Consider the following 20,100-nt stretch of genomic DNA (forward strand, 5'->3'; position numbering starts at 1 on the left):
AGGCTACTTTCACACTAGCGTTTTAGTTTTCCGGTATTGAGATCCGTTACAGGTGCTCAATACCGTAAAAAAAACACTTCAGTTTTGTCCCCATTCATTGTCAACGGGGACAAAACTGAACAGTACGGAATGCTCCAAAATGCATTCCGTTCCATTTAGCTGCGTTCCCATACCGGAGAGCAAACCGCAACATCCTGGGATGCGGAGCAAGACGGATCCGGCATGACGCCCAATGCAAGTCAATGGGGATGGATCCGTTTTCTCTGCTACAATCTGCCACAATAGAAAACGGATCCGTCCTTCATTGACTTTAAATGGAGTTCATGACGGATCCGTCTTGGCAATGTTAAAGATAATACAACCGAATCCGTTCATAACGGATGCAGAGGGTTGTATTATCAGTAACGGAAACATTTTTGCTGAACCCTGCCGGATCCAGTAAAAATTCTAGTTTGAAAGTAGCCTAACAAAAGCAGATTTTCTGAGATTAAAGGAGTTTTCTGAGACTTTAAATATAGAGGATAGGTCATCAGTGTTTAAATCTTGGAAAACCCTTTTAAATAAATAAAAAACAGACCCCTCACAGAATTGACACAGGAGCGTAGTAAGCATTTTGACTCCTCGTATTTTGAAAAAACGTAATTCACAAAAGATGGGGCAAAGTGAAAATTGCTGTTTCATAAGGCAGACACCCGGGGCTAATGTCTGCAATTGGCGATAACACCAATTGCAGATGGCATCTGAAAGGTAAAAGGCCCGTATACACACACTTGCCAGGCAGGAAAGCCTTCCCATGGCTGAGATAGGAGAAGGTGTTGCTTAGTAGTAATAGGTCAGAGTCTGCACAAGGCTTCTAGGCCTATTACTGATACATTCCAATGCAGGCCTGCAGGTGGCAGCACTGCAGTGAAATATACTAAGTTTTATATTTTGTATTGGATAAAAATCCATTACCAAACCGAAGTGGCATTCTAATGATAGCATGTTGAGTTCCCCTTGGAAGCCTAAAAAAAAAGTAAAAAATGTTTTAAAAAATATTTTAAAAATATAAAAATTCTAATTACCCCCTATCCCTTAAATAAAAGTAAACAATAAAAAACGAAACACCATAGACATTGTCGCATCTGATAATGCTGATACTATAAACATCTTAAAAATACAGTATTTATCCCATACGGCAAATGGTGTAATGGAAAAAAAATCTAAATGGCCTATTTACAGTTTTTTGGTCGCTTCAGCTCCTCAAAAAAAGCTAATAAAAAGTTACCGAAAACTCATACACACCACAAAATGGTTTAAAATAAACCTACAGATTGTCCCGCAGAAAATGAGCCCTCACTCAGCTCCATAGACGTAGCTATAAAAAAGTTACTGCTTGCTCCCCAACAACCAGGAACGAGTACGCTGATGCCACTTATGCAGAGGGCCAGGATACGGATGGATAATAGTCTGTATTTGTTTGTGACGCTAATTGCAGCGTGCGCAGGTTGTTACCCCAGGGTCCTTCCAAGGTGTTTTGACGCACGTCCCAGATTAAAAATGCCAGATTGGTGTAATGGCCTATAATGTTTCTATAGGGTGGTGATAATTGTGCCCACGGTGTCTCCTACCTGGGTACGTGTGGACTCCTGGCTCACTTGCAATAAATTTGAGTGTAGTGAAAGTAGGAGTAATAGAGGAATTTTGCAGCAGAAATGATGTCCAGACCTTTAGATGAAGTTCAAACGTTCCTTTACTGAAGATACCTTGTATCCAAGCAATATACAGCGTTGGTCTCTTGGTCCCAGCAGGTTTTGGTAATCATTGGCAGGAATAAATCTTCTGCACTTTAAATGTGAGCTTGCAGAATAATTTGTCTGCTTGGTAGCTCTGTAATTGTGGCAGGAACTAATCTTCTGCGCTTTTCTATAACTTCTGCTTTGTGGGGACAGATTAGCTTTCTCAGGGATGCTTACTTCCTGGAACTCTGGAGGTTGTCTGTGGTTCTCTGCTTCTTCCTCCAGGTGAGGCTGAAGGAGCTCAGACTGGAAATATGACTAAGTCTCAGACCGAGACCGAGACTTGGTCTTTGCTGTCTCCCCTATGCAGGGGGTAACTAAAATCTGGTCTTAACCTTTTTTCCCTCCCTTGCTGCAGGAAGATGGAATAATCCCTCTCTTCAGAAGGGGGGCAGAATAGAACAGGATTGTTCCACTCTGAACTGCTATAACATTAAAACTATCTCAACCAATGATGCTGCCACCTGCTGGTATACCAGGAAAATGACTTGAACAATGGTATTTGACATGGTTTTAAATGCATATTTGTGGAGAACATAAGCAAAATCACATCAGATGACAATGTGAAAGCTCTTAGAAGATAGTAGCGGGGTAGAGGCGTGTAGTAACACAACTCTGAGGTGTTACAGATGTAACCCGGGAAGTTGACCTGACCTTACTTAGCAACCCTAAACCAAAATAAATTAACCCTTGATGTGCCAAACAAAAGTTAACATAACATCACAAAAAGGAAGCTTTGGATTTAATTCACACAATAAAGTAGACAACAGCTGTCAGACTTTCCAGTAGTTATGGGGACAGTAGGACAACTCTCATCTATAGCAGTGACCTCCAGGTCCATGAACTTATGACCCCACTCTTAAGATGGTTCATTGTTAAAGGAAATCTTTGCAGGTCCTGAAGGTCTACTGCTGTCAGGGAATGATGGGAGTGTTAGCTTCTAATTGAGGGCAAATGCATGAAAGGAGTTTAAAAAATACATTATTTAAATTCCATAGTATGAGAAAAACCATGCAGAAATCTTTCTTCAGGAGCATTCTGCTGCCTGGTTCTTAACTTGCAGCAGGGGCCCTGTTAATTCTGTGAGCCAAGGAGCCCATTGTAAGTGCAGCTCTGTGTTGAGTCATGTGGCCATGGCAAGGCAGACCAAGCTAAGAAAAATAGTTTGTCAAATACCAACTATGACCTTGTTGGTATGAGCTTGGTTCTGGTGCTGTATTTATGTTATAAGCTTTGTTATGGTGATGTATTTGTTCTGAGCTTGGTACTGTATTTTATGAGCTTAGATCTGGTGTTGCATTTATGGTATGAGAATGGTTCTGGTTCTAAATTTATGGTATGGGCTTGCTTTGATACTGAATTTTTTGTTATAAGCTTGGTTGTTGTGATGTATTTATGGTACTAACTGTGTACTAACGCTGTATTTATGTTATAAGTTGTGTTCTGGTGCTGTATTTATATTATGATCTTGGTTCTGGAGCTGTATGTATGTTATGATCTTTGTTCTGGTGCTGTATTAAAGTTATGAGCTGTGTACACACAAGCTGATGCCTGGACCCCAAGCGGAATGGAAGCATGTCACAGGCAGAGCTGCACACAGACTAGAGATCCTCCCTCTGGAGAACCCAGGAGCCCTCTCATGAAGGCAGGACATACACAAGACAGGAACAGAAGCATTAAGGCACTGCATGCAAGACATGGAACAGACTGGATCAGAAGCAGTTTAGCACTGCCAAGCTATAGATGGACCAGACAGAATCGGAAGCAGTAGGCACTGCCAGGCTGGACATAGAACAGACAGGATCAGAAACAGTAATGCATTGTCAGGCTGGACATAGAACAGACAGGATCAGAAGCAGTAGTCACTGCCAGGCTGGACATACAGTTGTTTTCAAAATTATTCAACCCCCACTGAAATTGAGTGTTTTGGCCAGTTTGACATTGATTTTGATCATTTCAGTCATCTTGTTTACAATTAAATCAAAGAGGCACTTGTAAGTCAGACAAATATAACATAACATTTATAATGAAATAACCACAAATGTCTTTTCTGTGCTCACATCATTATCAGTTTTATTCAACCCCCAAGTGACATTCAATCTTAGTACTTAGTACAACATCCTTTTCCAGTTATAACAACTTTTAAACGTGAAGCATAGCTTGACACAAGTGTCTTGCAGCGATCTACGGGTATCTTCGCCCATTCTTCATGGGCAAAAGCCTCCAGTTCAGTCACATCCTCAGGCTTGCGCGCTGCAACTGCTTTCTTTAAGTCCCACCAGAGGTTCTCAATTGGATTTAAGTCTGGTGACTGCGATGCCACTTCAAAATGTTCCAGCCTTCAATCTGCAACCATGCTCTAGTGGACTTGGAGGTATGCTTGGGATCATTGTCCTGTTGAAAGGTCCAACGTCTCCCAAGCCTCAGGTTTGTTACGGACTGCATCACATTTTCATCCAATATCTCCTGGTAATGAAGAGAATTCATGGTACCTTGCACATGCTGGAGCTTCCCTGTACCTGTAGAAGCAAAACAGCCCCAAAGCATGATTGACCCCCCACCATGCTTCACAGTAGGCAAGGTGTTCTTTTCTTCATAGGCCTTGTTCTTCCTCCTCCAAACATAGCGTTGATCCATGGGCCCAAACAGTTCTAATTTTGTTTCATCAGTCCACAGAACACTATCCCAAAACTTTTGTGGTTTGTCCACATGACTTTTGGCATACTGCAGTCGACTCTTCTTATTCTTTGGAGACAGCAAGGGGGTGCGCCTGGGAGTTCTGGCATGGAGGCCTTCATTACGCAGTGTGCGCCTTATTGTCTGAGCTGAAACTTCAGTACCCACATCTGACAAATCTTTTTTCAGTTCCTCAGCAGTCACATGGGGACTTTTCTCCACTTTGCGCTTCAGGTAGCGCACAGCAGTCGAAGTCAGCATCTTCTTTCTGCCACGACCAGGTAGCGTTTCAACAGTGCCCTTTGCCTTGAATTTGCGAATGATGCTTCCTATGGTGCCTCTTGGTATGTTTAACATCTTTGCAATCTTCTTATAGCCATTGCCCTTCCTGTGAAGAGAAATCACCTCTTCTCTTGTCTTCCTGGACCATTCTCTTGACTTCACCATGTTTGTAAACACACCAGTAAATGTCTAGAAGGAGCTGAGTATCACAGTCCTTTTAAATCTGCCTAATTGGTGCTTATTATGCTTGATTGCTGCTCCTTGACATCCACAGGTGTTTTCAATACCTGATCGAAAACACTTGAAGGTAGTCTTTAAGGGGTTGAATAATTGTGTCAATGAAGAAATCACAAAAAAAACATTTGATACTGTATTACAAAAACAATTGATGTCATTTTAGTTGCATTTGGTTCTTTAAAAAGTCCTTGTAAGATTTCATTCTGAACACAATTACAAATGTACACTAAATTCCCTAAAACCCTTTACAGCATTGGGGGTTGAATAATTTGGAACACAACTGTAGAACAGACTGGATCAGAAGCAGTTTAGCAGTGCCAAGCTATCAGACGCAGTTAGAGCACTGCCAGGCTAAACACGGAACAGAGTGGAAAAAGACACAGAACAGGTATAGAAGATCAGACAAAGCATGTACAAGGATACAACAACGCCAATGCTTTACAAGGCGACACCACACAGAAGAGCAGATGGCAAAACCCCCTAGGTCAGCAGCAAGGGCCTACACCCCGCAAGGCAGAAGACAGACTGACTCCAAGCCCCACAGCTCACATATAGATATAGCTGTGATAATGAGAGCACCTGGAAGCCACACCCAGGGACAGACCAGGGAAGGTTAACCCCATTAGAACCAGGAGTACCAGAAGCAGAGAACACAATTGAAGATTTCCCTAGTTTTAATGAAGGAAAATATAGATTTTATGAAAGACAGTAGACAATCATTATGCTAAGATCTTTCTTTTTACTCCCAGCAGCAAAATAGTTGATATAAACAGAGAACAAAAAAATATGTAAATCAGCATTCAGGAGTGGCCAATGAGCAGGCAGCATAGGTTATATAAGGTTTACTCCAACATAGCAACGTCCTTCTTTCTTGATGATATGGTGAAGGATAGCAGGAAAATTAGGAAGATAAACATCCATTGTAAACACAGTCGTCGGAGACTAAATTTGGATTTGATGAACCGTTGAGAACCAAACGATCTTGAATATAGTAGGTGTTTTAAACTAAAAGGAATAAAGAAAAGATAAACAACAAGGGTCGGGTCAATAGTGTGGGAAAATATTTGTCTCCTGTCTTTCATAAAATCTATATTTTCCTTCATTAAAACTAGGAAAATCTTCAATTTTATGTCAAGACAGGAGACTCCATTATGCAAGTTTAAAGCTTATGTTCCAAGATATGACTATAAACAAATTATTAAGAACTAGTTACTTGTTATTGAACAATACCTTGGAAACGTGTGATTCCGGTCGAAAATAAAAAGTTTTAAAAGTTGATTCGGAGGTCCAGTTGGCTGCTTTTAAAATGTCAGATAAAGATCCTCCGGCTTGTCTAACTTTAGTAGACATAGCTCCTCTAGTAGAGTGTGCTCCAAAAAGAGAAGTATCCACCCCAGCTAAGGACATAGTTTGACAGACCCATCTAGCTAGGGTTGCTGGTGACACTGGTAAATGGGGTTTACAATATGAAATAAGGAGTTGGGATACCGATGGATTTCTGAGAGGTAGAGTTCTACGTTCATAAGATTGTAGACACCTAACTACACAAAGTTTTCCCTGTAAAGAGAAGGCAGGGTAGAAGACCGAAGAGATAATCGTTTTTGTACGACGAACAATAGAAGATTGAACTCCTTGTTGTAGGAATTGTCTACGAGATGTCTAAAGATCGGACATCTGACACGCGTTTAAAACATATTAGGCATAGTAACATGGTTAATTTAAAGGACAACAATTTCAACGGAAGGAGATCATTATCCTCCCAATTTAAAAACAAGTTCAATACCAAATTGACATCCCAAGTAGAATTATATTTGGGAGTAGGAGGCCTTCGAAACTTAATGCCCTTCATAAGTTTGCAAATTAAAGGGTGTTTGCCTATTGGTAAAGTTTGGATAGGAGAATGAAAAAATGAGAAGGTGGATCGGTAGACATTAATCGTTCTATATGCTTTCCCTGCGTCGAAAGAATCAGACAGGAAGTTTATAATCTGATTTAAAGGTGGATATATGGGATCCAAAGACCGTTGACTGCTCCAATTAGACCAATTCTTCCAGGCTGATCTTTAAGAAGATCGGGTGCCTGGAGCCCAGGCGTCAGAGAGGATTTTGCTAGCTGATTGTGAAATTTTGAAATCAACTCCTGACGGCCGGAGATGAACTAGGCTATTAAGGATAGAAGGCTTAATAGAACCTGTCGGATTTAAAAGGATTGACAGATGAATCAGAAGGATCCGTGGATAATCTATCGTCATTGTCAGTATCTGGGGAAACCAGGTTTGAGTTGTCCAGTTTGGGGTTATTAATACCAGAGTTGATTGTTATGAGATGGTTAGGAGAAGAATTCTCGGGATGAGATTGAAAGGAGGGAAAGCGTACAAAATTTTCACGGGCCGCGACTGAGATAGAGCGTCAGTACCTAGAGATTCTGGATCGGGACACCAACTGAAAAAGTGAGGAAGTTGACGATTGAGTCGAGAGGCAAAAAGGTCTACATACATTGGACCCCAAAGCAAATCTATCTGATGGAAGATATTGAGGTCTAGTTTCCAGTCGCTGGTATCTGAGAGAAATCTGGAGTTCCAATCTGCAATGGTATTGGATAAACCTGGAAGGTATTCTGCCTTCAGAGTGATATGTTTGTCTAGGCAGAAATGCCAAAAATCTTTGGCAATGTAGGCTAACGTCTCTGATCTGGGTCCTCCCAAGCGGTTGATGTATTGTACTGCTGTTATATTGTCCATCCAAAGAAGGACGCAACAATGGGATTTGTGTTTCGTAAAGCTTTTGAGGGCAAAAGAGCCTGCCAAGAGTTCTAAGCAATTGATATGAAGGGAAGATTCTTCTTCCGAGCATATCCCTCCTGTGGAAAGGGAGCCACACCGAGCACCCCAACCCACTCGACTGGCGTCCGAAACGATAATTATATTTGGGACGGAATTGAATATACGGATGGAGTAGAGTTAACAATCCTGTTTTCTGAGATTTCTGAGTTGTGTTATCTAATCTAAGCAAACACCTTCAATTGCTTTCCAATGGCTTTTGTCTCAAGTTAACCCGATGAGTTAAGAAATTTGAGTTAATAGCTGGAGTGCTAACCCTGCTCCATCTGTAGTTTTCCAATTCCAGTTCTGGATATGTTGTAGCCACCAAAGGAGTTCCTCCCTGGTATCCGAGGTTAGTGTTACTTCGTCCGAATAGCCTAACCCCTCCCTTAAATGCTGAGCTTTTAACCGTCTGTAGTGTAAGGGAGCAGGAAAAATCGCTTGGATTGAGGCCGAGAGTAGGCCTACAATCCTTGCGATGGTCCGCAGAGACACTAAATTCTTGTTGAGGACAGATCGAATTTCTTTTCTGATAGACTTCAAATTCCTGGATGGAAGACTCAGAGTAGCAGATTGAGTATCCACTAGATTTTTGTGGTTCATTAAAAACCCCAGGTTGGTCAAAAGAGTTAACGTCCAGTGGATATAAAGATGAATTAATGAAAGAGATTGAGCCATAATGAGGATGTCGTATAAATAAATGATGAGACGTGCACCTCGTGTTCGAAGGGTTGCTACCACTGGTTTTAATAATTTTGTAAAACACCATGGAGCGGAAGATACGCCGAATGGTAGGCTGGTGAATTGATATTTGTGACCCTTTCATAGAAACAGGAGGTAAGGTTGAGATATTGGGTGCATAGGCACCGTGAGATAGGCATCTTTCAAATCTATTTTTGTTAGCCAATCTTTTTGTAAAAGTAGATCTCTCAGTAAATGGATGCCCTCCATTTTGAAATGTCTGTAACTGACATAATTGTTGAGGGTTTTTAGGTTGATTACCAGTCTGTGATAGCCATCCCTCTTTTTCACTAAAAAGAGGTTGCTCAAAAAACCTGCAGATTGTACAGGTATTTCTATTAAAGCGCCCTTGGAACATAGTTCCTTGATTTCCGATTGTATCAGAACCTGGTCTGTCTGTGAAAATATTATCGGATGGGGTATTTGTGTTTGAATTGGATTGTAGCAAAAATCGATTTGGTAACCTCTCACAGTGTTTAATATCCATGCGTCTGTTGAAATCATAGTCCAGATGTGGATAAAATGTTTTATTCGACCTCCCAAGGTAATGTGGGAAGAATGTAGAAGAAGATTTATTACCTGCAGAGGATCTTGACCTTGGGAATGCTCTATTGCCTCTGTCACGCCATGGTCTTCCTCTTGTGGGAAAGAAAGTGGAGGTGGTGTAGGAGGTGGTTGGGAAGGTAGAGTATTCCTGTTGAGGAGGGAAGGGGCCTCTAAAATATTGTCTCTCATGGGACCCTCGGCTGGGAAACCGGCCCTTTCGTTTCCCAGCCCTTCCAAAAATTACGGCCTTGAAAAACTCACCTTAAAGAAGTTTGGGCTTTATCCAGGGATGAAAATAGCCCTACAAATTTATTTATGTATTTTACAAAAGAGTCTCTGAAGAGTAAACCCTCGGAAGATGGGTTATTATCTGGGCTATTATGTACAGTGGCAAGGTATGCTAGTTGTGGGTCTAGTCTCATGAGGATAGACCTCTTTCTTTCTGTGCATATAGTTGCATTGGTGTTACCCAATAAACATATTGCCCTTTGAGACCAACCTTTCAGGACTGATAAGTCCACTGGATTGCCCGAGGTGGAAGCCTGTTCGGCTAAATCTAAGATTTTTGTTAATGGACCGACAGCGTCTAATGATCTGTCTTGGATCGATCTAAAGGAATGATCTACTCCTTTTTTGGGATTTTTCCCCGATTTTGACAAAAATTTTACAAGGTTTGGATCAATGTCCGGAGTGTCCAAAATTTTAAGAGGGAGAGTGGGTCTAGGGCATTCTGATCGTAATTTGTTCCTTGCTGATTTTTCTAGTGGCTTTTTGTAGCCATGAAGAAACAAATTTGGACACCTGCGGTAATGACCTAGGATGTTTAATCGTCCCAGGGTCAAAAAAAGGGACACCTGACCCATCTAAAATGATAGGTGAAGAAAAAGTTTCTTCTTCCAGCTTTTTGTCTCCCTCATCGGAAATCTCCTCATATAAAGACATATTCTCACAATCAGAAGTATTATCCTCTTCACAGGAGGATTTAGAAGGGGAAGAGTTGTATGAGTCCGGCTTAACTCTTAAAGCCTTAGATGCCCGCTTCGTGCCGACAACCTCAGGGGCGGAGGGTTCAACATTAACTGCTTTAGCAGTGGTAAGTGTGCTTTTTGAAAAAGCTTTAGATTTGTCCTGATCCCATTTATCCTGTAATTTTTCCACCTTTTTTGGAGTGGGATTGGTAAAAAAACGCCTTTTTAAGGCAGTTTTTCCCCTATTTAAACCTTCCGCTAAACGGGAAGTGGATTCCTCCGTAGACCAAAATTGGTTGGACGGGGTAGTAGGGTCTTTGGAATTTTGTGCAGTTTGCGTATCAGTAATGGCCATAGCCACAGATTGTGTGATGACATTTTGTAATGACGACATGGCGGTATCGACCACACATTGTACGGATTTTGACACTGTCTCATTTACAATGGATTGGAGGAGGTTTTCCTCTACAATAACTGCACCTGGAGTTTCAGGTTTTTTATTGAGGTTTTCCGCGGACATGGCAGATGGAAAAAAAATAATAATATATATATATAAATATATATATATATGCATACTTAAGGAATATAATAAAAAAATAGTTAGTAAAATATATATATATTACCGAGAGGTCATGAATTTGCTCACAGTGATAGAAAATACATGTAAAGGACATTATGAAGAATCACCACAAGGTGGCAGTCAAGTATAGAAAAAAGAGCCGAGTTGGAAGCAGCTGGTAGCGCTGAAGCTGACAGGAAACCGAACGGGTTAGAAGAAAACCTTCACTGAGGGGAAAGGGCGTGCAGGCTGAGGACCAGCCGCGCGTGCGCACTGGAGATGGAGCGGTGAGGTAAACCAAAAGTGAGCAGTGACGGCGATAAGACAGGTAAGGCAACAGATAGGAAAAGTGGTGAAAAAGACAAATGATCAAGCCATTAATAGGGTAGAACAGAATGTAGTACCAAATACATACAATAATGTTAGAAATATAGGAAACACAATCACCAAATCAATTAGCGCTTCACAGGATTATGAAGTGGGCAAATGCCAAGCAAACAGGCATAATAATAATATAATGCACAAACTACTCAAAACCATATATATACATAAATATATAATTATAAGAGGAAAAATTCTCCAATACGTATCTTTCTGGGAGTCAGCAGCAAGAAAGAAGGACGTTGCTATGTTGGATTAAACCTTATATAACCTATGCTGCCTGCTCATTGGCTACTCCTGAATGCAGATTTACATATTTTTTTGTTCTCTGTTTATATTAACTATTTTGCTGCTGGGAGTAAAAAGAAAGATCTTAGCATAATGGAGTCTCCTGTCTTGACATAAAATCACAATTGTCAGTTCACACCAGTCACAGAAAGCTGCAGCCAGCACGCCCCAAACGACAACCAGCATACACAGTATAACCTGTAGCCAGTACGAGGTAACAGGCAGCCAGTCTACACAACAACAAGGATTGACTGAACCACACTGTGATACAAACGCGAATACGTCCATACTCAAACCCAGTTCACACACAAGGCCGCATCCAGCACGCATTAAAGAAACAGCATGCATGGGAACACCCACAGCTAGTGCACAAAGCGCATGCAGCCAGCCTGCACGGCAACGGAGACAGGAGCCACAGAGATATAGACGTGGGGAGACACAAACACAGTTCACACACTGAACACCGCAGCCTGCACACAGTCCCAAGCAACTGGTATACACAGGAGTCAGCCTGCAGCCAGTACGTGAGAGGGCCTGCAGCCAGCCTACAACTGTCACAGTGAACCACAACTGGCCACAACTGTCACAGTGAACTGCACCGTGACAGTATTCAGTTTATTATATGGATGAATACGCTGTCAGCAATGTTTTTTGTGTATTGTACTGTGTGTCATGTGCGATCCATGTCACTGCGAGACTCACCTGTTCCCTTGTAGGTCAGTTTGTATGGGCCCTAACTCATTGTGTAATACAATGAAGGGAACACATGGCGGCATGGTTCCGTTCATTGTATTTATTTATGTTAAAAAGTTATCTTACCTGCTGATAGGTGTCATCCACGAAGTTCAACTGCAAAGATGAGCCGTTATCTTCATCTTCACCATAATTGGATGGGAGCCTAACGGATAAGGTGGGGGTGACCTATAAAAGAAGAAGACAAACGTTAAGTGTGCATTCACGGTGCAGGAAAACAACTGTTCCCTCCCCCCTGCCCAACTTTTATTCCGTCACGATGTTCATTATCGGGTAAGTCTCTCAAATGTTTTTGAGTGGACAAGAAGCTTATTATGCTACTGTATTTTATATGTGATTGGTAAGTAGGTTATTCTGGTAAATAGCTAACATCGAGGCCTACATTAATCAATCAATAAATAATTTGTTAATATTTAGTTTCAATTATTCAAGGGAGCTTCTGGAACCTGTGCCACCATGAGTCTGTTGGTCAGGCACCCAAGTACTAATAAAAAAGATTGAAATGAAAAGAGCAGTAGTGTGCATGTATGACTACAGAAAGATTTAAACTTCTCACTGTAAATATAAGGAGGAATGAAGAGAGGACTTGGGTTCCCAGATTTAGTGATTGGTAGGGATCCCAGAAGCGTGGTCCCCAACAATCATAGATGTATAACCTATCCTACAGAGGATGAATACCTTTGACTTGGCAATATCTAACTTCTACAACCGTATTGTGATATCCACCCACTAACTTTGGCTTTGCCATACTTTCTTGCCACCATATAGCAGTATAGCACATCAGTTTAGCACCTTGGCTCAGAATGACTTGCAGATGAGCGATCCAGACAACACTTGGAGTATATATATTGCTTAGGCAGGGTACTGGCTCCCCTTAAAGGGAGTCTGTCAGCACATTTTCCCCTTTTTAACTGTTCCCATAGCGTTGTAGCTACAACACAGATGATTAAAACGGTACCTTTATATGCTTTCGTGGACTTGTAAAACTGCCAAAAACGTACTTTGATGCATATGTAAATGAGGGCTGGCAACTGCCCAGGGGCGGTGTCTTCCGCGTTGGTGCCCAGGCAGCTCTGCCTCTTCGGCTCTTATCCCCGCCCAGCCTCTTCCTCTGCCCGCCCATCTGTTTTCTCTCCCCCTCAGCAAGATCCCGCGCCTGCGCGCTGACTTCCTTGGCCGGGGCATGCGCACTGCGATGCCCATTGCTGGTACGGCATCGCAGTAGCTTATGCGCATGCGTCGGCTAACGGCGCAAAAACTGCAGAAAGGAGGCGGTCAATCGGCGCAGGAGAAGAGGAGGAAAGCCGAGCGAGCAGCTGTCACTGCAGACACAGAGAGCCAAGAGAGGTAAATTTATCTGTATGATCCGTTAGCCGGCGCATGCGCATAAGCTACTGCGGTGCTGTGCCAGCAATGGGCATCGCAGTGCGCATGCCCCGGCCAAGGAAGTCAGCGCGCAGGCGCGGGATCTCGCTGAGGGGGAGAGAAAACAGATGGGCGGGCAGAGGAAGAGGCTGGGAAGGGATAAGAGCCGAAGAGGCACCAATGCGGTGGACACCGCCCCTGGGCACTTGCGAACCCTCATTTACATATGCATCAAAGTACGTTTTTGGCAGTTTTACAAGTCCACAAAAGCATATAAAGGTACCATTTTAATCATCTGTGTTGCGGCTACAGCACTATGGGAACAGTTAAAAAGGGGTAAATGTGCTGACAGACTCCCTTTAAAGAGATCAACTGTGTATGGAGACTTTTTAGCAGTACTCCATGGGAAAAAAAAAATATGCAAAGGAGTATATCCCAGGGAATAAAAACCATCTCACTAGCGCCATCTTCTGGAAGTGGTTCCCATGAGTCAAAATCTGACTATTTAACAACCTTTGGAACATGACAAGAGAAAATATCCAAGCCAAAAATCCATCTGTAGACAGAGTAGGATTCTGGCTGTCCGAGTGTGATACCTTGAACACAGCTTAGGTAGGGTCCACCTTAAATAGACCAACTGTGCATGGATATGATTTAGCAGTGCTCCATGGGCAAAAACATATACAAAGAGATCCCTCCCAGGGAAAAAGAAACATCTCGCTTGTGCAACTTTCTGGAAGTGGCTCCCTATGAGGTAAAGTCTGACTATTTAACAAGCCTTTGACACTTTTTAAAAAGCTTCACACTCAGCTAGCCCCAATCCTACTCTGTACCAATGAGGGGCAAGCACCTCAAAACAGCCATCTATGGATGGATATTTGTCTTGGCTATTTTCCCTAGTCCCTATGTTCCAAGGCTTGTTAAAAAGTCGGATTTTGACCCATAGGGAGACACTTCCACAAAGTCACCTTAATGAGATGTACTCTTTCTTGGGAGATACCTCTTTAAGTATATACTGTGTAGCATTCTTTGAAGTAATTAGATTGTCTCACGCTCTGCAAAAACATAGCTTACGTTCGCTGGCAATTTATGGAGGTGAATGTCTGTTTTTGAGATTGAGAAGCCATTGAAAAACAAAAACTCTAAAAAGTAGCCAAACTTATCCCAACTGGCGTGAGAACAGGCTGGCGTGCATTTTGCAAATGGTTGAAGTAACAGAAATCATTATCTTAATTATTGCTTGAAAAAAAAATCATGTGATAGGTCCGGACAGGTCAGTTATGCCATGCCTGGCTTGATTTCTCTTATTTCGTAGGGATTTGTATCTGGTCCAAGAGTTTTTGGCTTTCCCTCAGCACATAAATGTGACTCCAAGAGCTGAAGATTACCAGTGTGCGCTCAAAGAGTGTTTGGAAAAGAAGGAGATCGAGACTCCCACTGCAAGTAAGTGACCTGCACTTCTCTCTGGATGCTGTCAATGTTAATGTTATGTTGAATAGATATACTTTGTAATGATATTATAGAAGCAATGTTATATTTTTATTGATCTGCTCTGTCATAGATGTTAGGTATATTCAAGAAGGAAAATGGGAAAAGGAAGGCTTTCCTATTTTTAGACAATTTTTCTTGCAATTTCAACCCATCGCTATATAGTGCCAAGACAAAACAGCAGTATACAGCCGACATGATACTACCATATAGTGCCAACATTATGCAATATCCAAATAATACTTATTAAAGTGCCCAGTTAATGCTGCTGTAAAAAGAAATACCATATAAAACTGTGCAATGCTAAAAAATACTGGGTGGTTTTAGAGATCCAATCCTAAGGGGTCTCCGTTAGTCAATATGAAAAGTGTTCAGCTTAAGTAAGGGTTTATGAGCTTTCAGGAAATCTCAGAATGAGAAGGTAACTTCTAGAGAATGAGGATGAGGGCAAACAACTGAAAATTATTAATGAAGATCTAATAGAAACATTTTTAGCCCCCAAATAAGTGCAATGCAGTAATAAAAAGATGCATTCAAGGTGTCCATAGCCTTTAAAGTTTTACTTTATTGGTGGGGTATTCCTGGTGGCATAGAGTGGTTTAATGGGTAATATCTAGTATCTCTGGTAGTCTAGGATGATGAAGGATTAATGATAAAAGTTAGCAGTGAATGTTAAGGTCAAATAAACCTCCACACTGGAATATATGATGTGTCTGGTTCCCAGGGTTGCTGGGACCCCAACAGTTATGGGAACTGGTGCCTCATGTTCCCCATTTGGGTGGGGGTGGCTGACTACAGTACTTGACTATCTTCATCGTTCTCTTACAGCACCTGCAAACCTGCCGTTCTATTTAAAGTGGGGAAGTTCTTTCTGAGCTAAACTTTGTTGACTCCCAGATTAAGACTTTACTCCACATGATTATGTGAACAATCTTAGGAAATGGAGGGGAAAAAGCAAGTAAGGCTACTTTCACATCTGCGTTTTTACTTTCCACTATTGAGATCCGTCATAGGATCTCAATACCGGAGGAAAAACCTTCAATTTTGTTCCCATTCATTGTCAACGGGTAAAAAAACTGAACTAAAAGGAACGGAGTGCACCAGAATGCATTCCGTTCCATTTGGTTGCATTCCCAATAACGGATTACTGATGCGGAGCAAGATGGATGCGACATGAAATACATCAGGGGCCATTTACTAATCATGTTCCACCGGAATTATGGAGTAAAATACACCAAAAAGAATGGAGTTTTGATTTGTGTCGAATATATCAACAATTTTCTCCAAAATTTTCACCATAAAAAATGCATTACGCCAGAAATGAGTTATAAATGTCAAAGTGGGCGGGGCTATCAAATTGGCGCATACTATCCCTCATTTATCATCCTCTTATCGGCAGAAATGGCTCAAATTGTTGCAGACAATTAAGCCAGATTATGTGGTGGTGTTTTGTGTAAAAAGTCACATTTATGAAAAAACAACTGTTCATGGGAACAAGTGATAGGTAAGGGTACTTTCACACTAGCGTTTTGGCTTTCCATTTGTGAGATCCATTCAGGGCTCTGAGAAGCGGTCCAAGACGGATCAGTTTTGCCTTAATACATTCTGAATGGAAAAGGATCTGCATCAGAATGCATCAGTTTGACTCCGATCAGTCTCCATTCCGCTCTGGAGGCCGACACCAAACTGCTGACGGCAGCGGTTTTCTGTCTGTCCTGGGATGCGGGGCGAGACGGATCTGTTCTAACACAATGTAAGTCAATGTGGATGGATCCGTTTTCTCTGACACAATAAAAAACGGATCCGTCCCACTTTGACTTTCAATGGAGTTCATGAAGGATCCGTAATAGCTATAGAAGACATAATACAAACGGATCCGTTCATGATGGATGCATGCGGTTGTATTATTGTTCCGAAAGCGTTTTTGCAGATCTATTAATTTTTTTTGTGAGAGCGGTGAAGAGACGAAAAATCTGCCATTTTTTTTTTTTTTTAGCTTTTTTAAGCCCCCCTAAGAGACTTGAATATGTGATCTTTAGGTTGCTTCTGCCTTACATTGTGATGAATTATCATAGTCACATAGTTTATAAAGTTGGAAAAAAAAAAATCTGTCCATCCAGTTCAGCCAATCAGTTCTGATTCAATCAGACAATCAGAATAACTCCCTGGATCAACGACCCCTCTCTAGTAGCCATAGCCTGTAATATTATTACGCTCCAGAAATACATCCAGGCCCCTCTTGAATTCCTTTATTGTACTCACCATCACCACCTCCTCAGGCAGAGAGTTCCATAGTCTCACTGCTCTTACCGTAAAGAATCCTCTTCTATGTTTGTGTACAAACCTTCTTTCCTCCAAACGCAGAGGATGTCCCCTCGTCACAGTCACAGTCCTGGGGATAAATAGATGATGGGATAGATCTCTGTACTGACCCCTGATATATTTATACATAGTTATAACATCTTCCTTAGTCGTCTTTTTAAATTAAGTGAATAAGGCTGTGTTCACACGGGCGAGATTTCCGCGCGGGTGCAATGCGGTAGGTGAACGCATTGCACCCGCACTGAATCTGGACCCATTCATTTCAATGGGGCTGTTCAGATGAGCGATGATTTTCACGCATCACTTGTGCGTTGCGTGAAAATCGCAGCATGCTCTATATTCTGCGTTTTTCACGCAACGCAGGCCCCATAGAGGTGAATGGGGTTGCGTGAAAATCGCAAGCATCCGCAAGCAAGTGCGGATGCGGTGCGATTTTCCCGCATGGTTGCTAGGTGACAGTCTATTCACTGTATTATTTTCCCTTATAACATGGTTATAAGGAAAAATAATAGCATTCTGAATACAAAATGCTTAGTAAAATAGCGCTGGAGGGGTTAAAAAAAATAAACAAATTAACTCACCTTCTCCTCTTGTTCGCGAAGTTCCCGGTATGATGAGTTGTGGGCTAAAGGACCTTTGGTGACGTCAGATCACATGCTCCAATCACATGGTACATCACCACGGTGATGGACCATGTGATTGGAGCATGTGATCTGACGTCACCAAAGGTCCTTTAGCCCACAACTCATCATACCGGGAACTTCGCGAACAAGAGGAGAAGGTGAGTTAATTTGTTTATTTTTTTTAACCCCTCCAGCGCTATTTTACTAAGCATTCTGTATTCAGAATGCTATTATTTTCCCTTATAACCATGTTATAAGGGAAAATAATACAATCTACACTACAACTAACCCAAACCGGAACTTCTGTGAAGAAGTTCGGGTCTGGGTACCACAGTAGGTTTTTTATCACGCGCGTGCAGAACACATTGCACCCGCGCGATAAAAACTGAACATCGGAACGCAATCGCAGTCAAAACTGACTGCAATTGCATTCCTACTCGCGTGGGTTTGCCGCAACACACTGGGACGCATCCGGACCTAATCCGGGCACGCTCGTGTGAACCCAGCCTAACTGTCACTGGTTTCTATAGTTTAGTTTGCTGTTCACTAAAATTCCTAAGTCCTTTTCCATGTCAGTGTAAGGCCCCTTTCACACGAGCGAGTTTTCCGCGTGGGTGCAATGCGTGACGTGAACGCATAGCACCCTCACTGAATCCTGACCCATTCATTTCAATGGGTCTGTGTACATGAGCGTTTTTTTCATGCATCAGTTCTGCGTTGCGTGAAAAACGCAGCATGTTGTATATTCTGCGTTTTTCACGCAGCCATGGCCTCATAGAAGTGAATGGGGCTTCAGTGAAAAACGCATTTCATCCGCAAGCAAGTGCGGATGCAATGTGTTTTTCACTGATGGTTGCTAAGAGATGTCTTTAAACCTTTAGTTTTTTATCACGTGCGTGAAAAATGCATCAAAATGCATTGCACCCGTGCTGAAAAAACTGAACACAATCGCAGACAAAACTGACTGAACTTGCTTGCAAAATGGTGCGAGTTTCACTGAACGCATCCAGAGCCAATCCGTCACGCTCGTGTGAAAGAGGCCTTACCTCGTGTTTTACCATTTAGTAAGAACTGATGACATGTATTTTTCCTTCCTATGTGCAGAACCTTACATCTGCCACTTCTCTGCCCAAGCCTCCAATCTATCCAGCAATGTATTGCAGATTCACTCTGTTCTTATGGGACCCTGCCACCTGCAGGCCTCCATAAGAAAATCAGCTGTAATAGGCTAGCCTTCTTCAGAGAGACCCAGGCTATTGCAGGCAATGAAAGGCTTCTCTGATCTCAGCACGGGGAAGCCGTTCTGGCCTCAGGAGTGCAGCACTCCCTGGGAAAGCTGCCTCAGATGCTGTGAGCAACTGATGGGTCAAATGTCTACAATTGGCATTATCTCCAATGTCAGACATTAGTCCCGGATGCCTACTATTTCACACAGTAACACTCCCTGGGAAACAGTGGTGTACATAGAGAAGTAAGGGTCCTATAGCAAGATTCAAACCAGGCCCCCACACAGGATAGAAGGGTTTCTGCCTAAACTTTTTTCTATGACCCTTGGGCCATTTTTCCACTGCTTTATTTGTTAAAAGTTGTTCATTTAGAGGTTAGAGACCTGACCGAGTTTTCACCTCCAGTAGAAGAGGAGAAAACCCTAACTAACACTGTGCCCCCTCTTTCCCTGGGCCCCATGGTCTGCCGCTATGGTAGTTATGCCACTGCTGGGAGAGCTGCCTTAGATGCTGTGGACATCTGAGGGGTTAAATGTCTACAATCGTCATTATCACCAATCGCAGACGTTAGCCCCAGGTGTCTACTGTGTGAAACAGCAGGTACCTGGTGCTATGGAACTCTCTCTGCTCACCCTACCTGTACAGAGATGACATCCACTGTTCTTGCTGTTATTGTACATGTTGTCATTGACAGGTTTAAATAATTAAAACGGTGAAAGAGAGTAGATTTCAATGACTATACAAATCTTTATAAATTAAAGTTGTAACCAACTAGAGAGGATATAATTGCTTTTATAGCAATTGTGCAACTTCTAAAGCTGGCCATACACATTAGATAGAAGTTGGTTGATGGTTGAACAGCAGTTGAACAAACAATCATCTAGTGAATGTTCGTTCAGCAGACATGGCCATACATATTTTACTCCATATTGGCTGATGCAGTTGTTTAAACTAGTCATACATTTTCAATGAAACTGGAGGGTGGGCACTTTCTGACAAAAGTGTCCCCTTAAAGGGATTATGGAAAAAATGAAAATCAGACAGTA

The 20,100-nt window shown here is 42.1% G+C and overlaps 2 protein-coding genes across 2 annotated transcripts in view; both read left to right on the top strand.

Moving 5' to 3' along the window:
- The window catches only part of LOC120977520 (cytochrome P450 2F2-like), a 265,903-nt gene that overhangs the window by 115,183 nt on the left and 130,620 nt on the right, over positions 1-20,100 (top strand). The window lies entirely within an intron of this gene.
- Positions 14,693-20,100, top strand: part of LOC120977519 (cytochrome P450 2F2-like) — a 281,082-nt gene continuing 275,674 nt past the window's right edge. The window contains exon 1 of the mRNA XM_040405509.1: positions 14,693-14,838. The gene's annotated coding sequence lies outside the window, so the exon portion shown is untranslated. The remainder of the gene's footprint in view (positions 14,839-20,100) is intronic.

Source organism: Bufo bufo, chromosome 8 (genome assembly GCF_905171765.1).
Source record: "Bufo bufo chromosome 8, aBufBuf1.1, whole genome shotgun sequence".
Taxonomy (NCBI): Eukaryota; Metazoa; Chordata; class Amphibia; order Anura; family Bufonidae; genus Bufo; species Bufo bufo.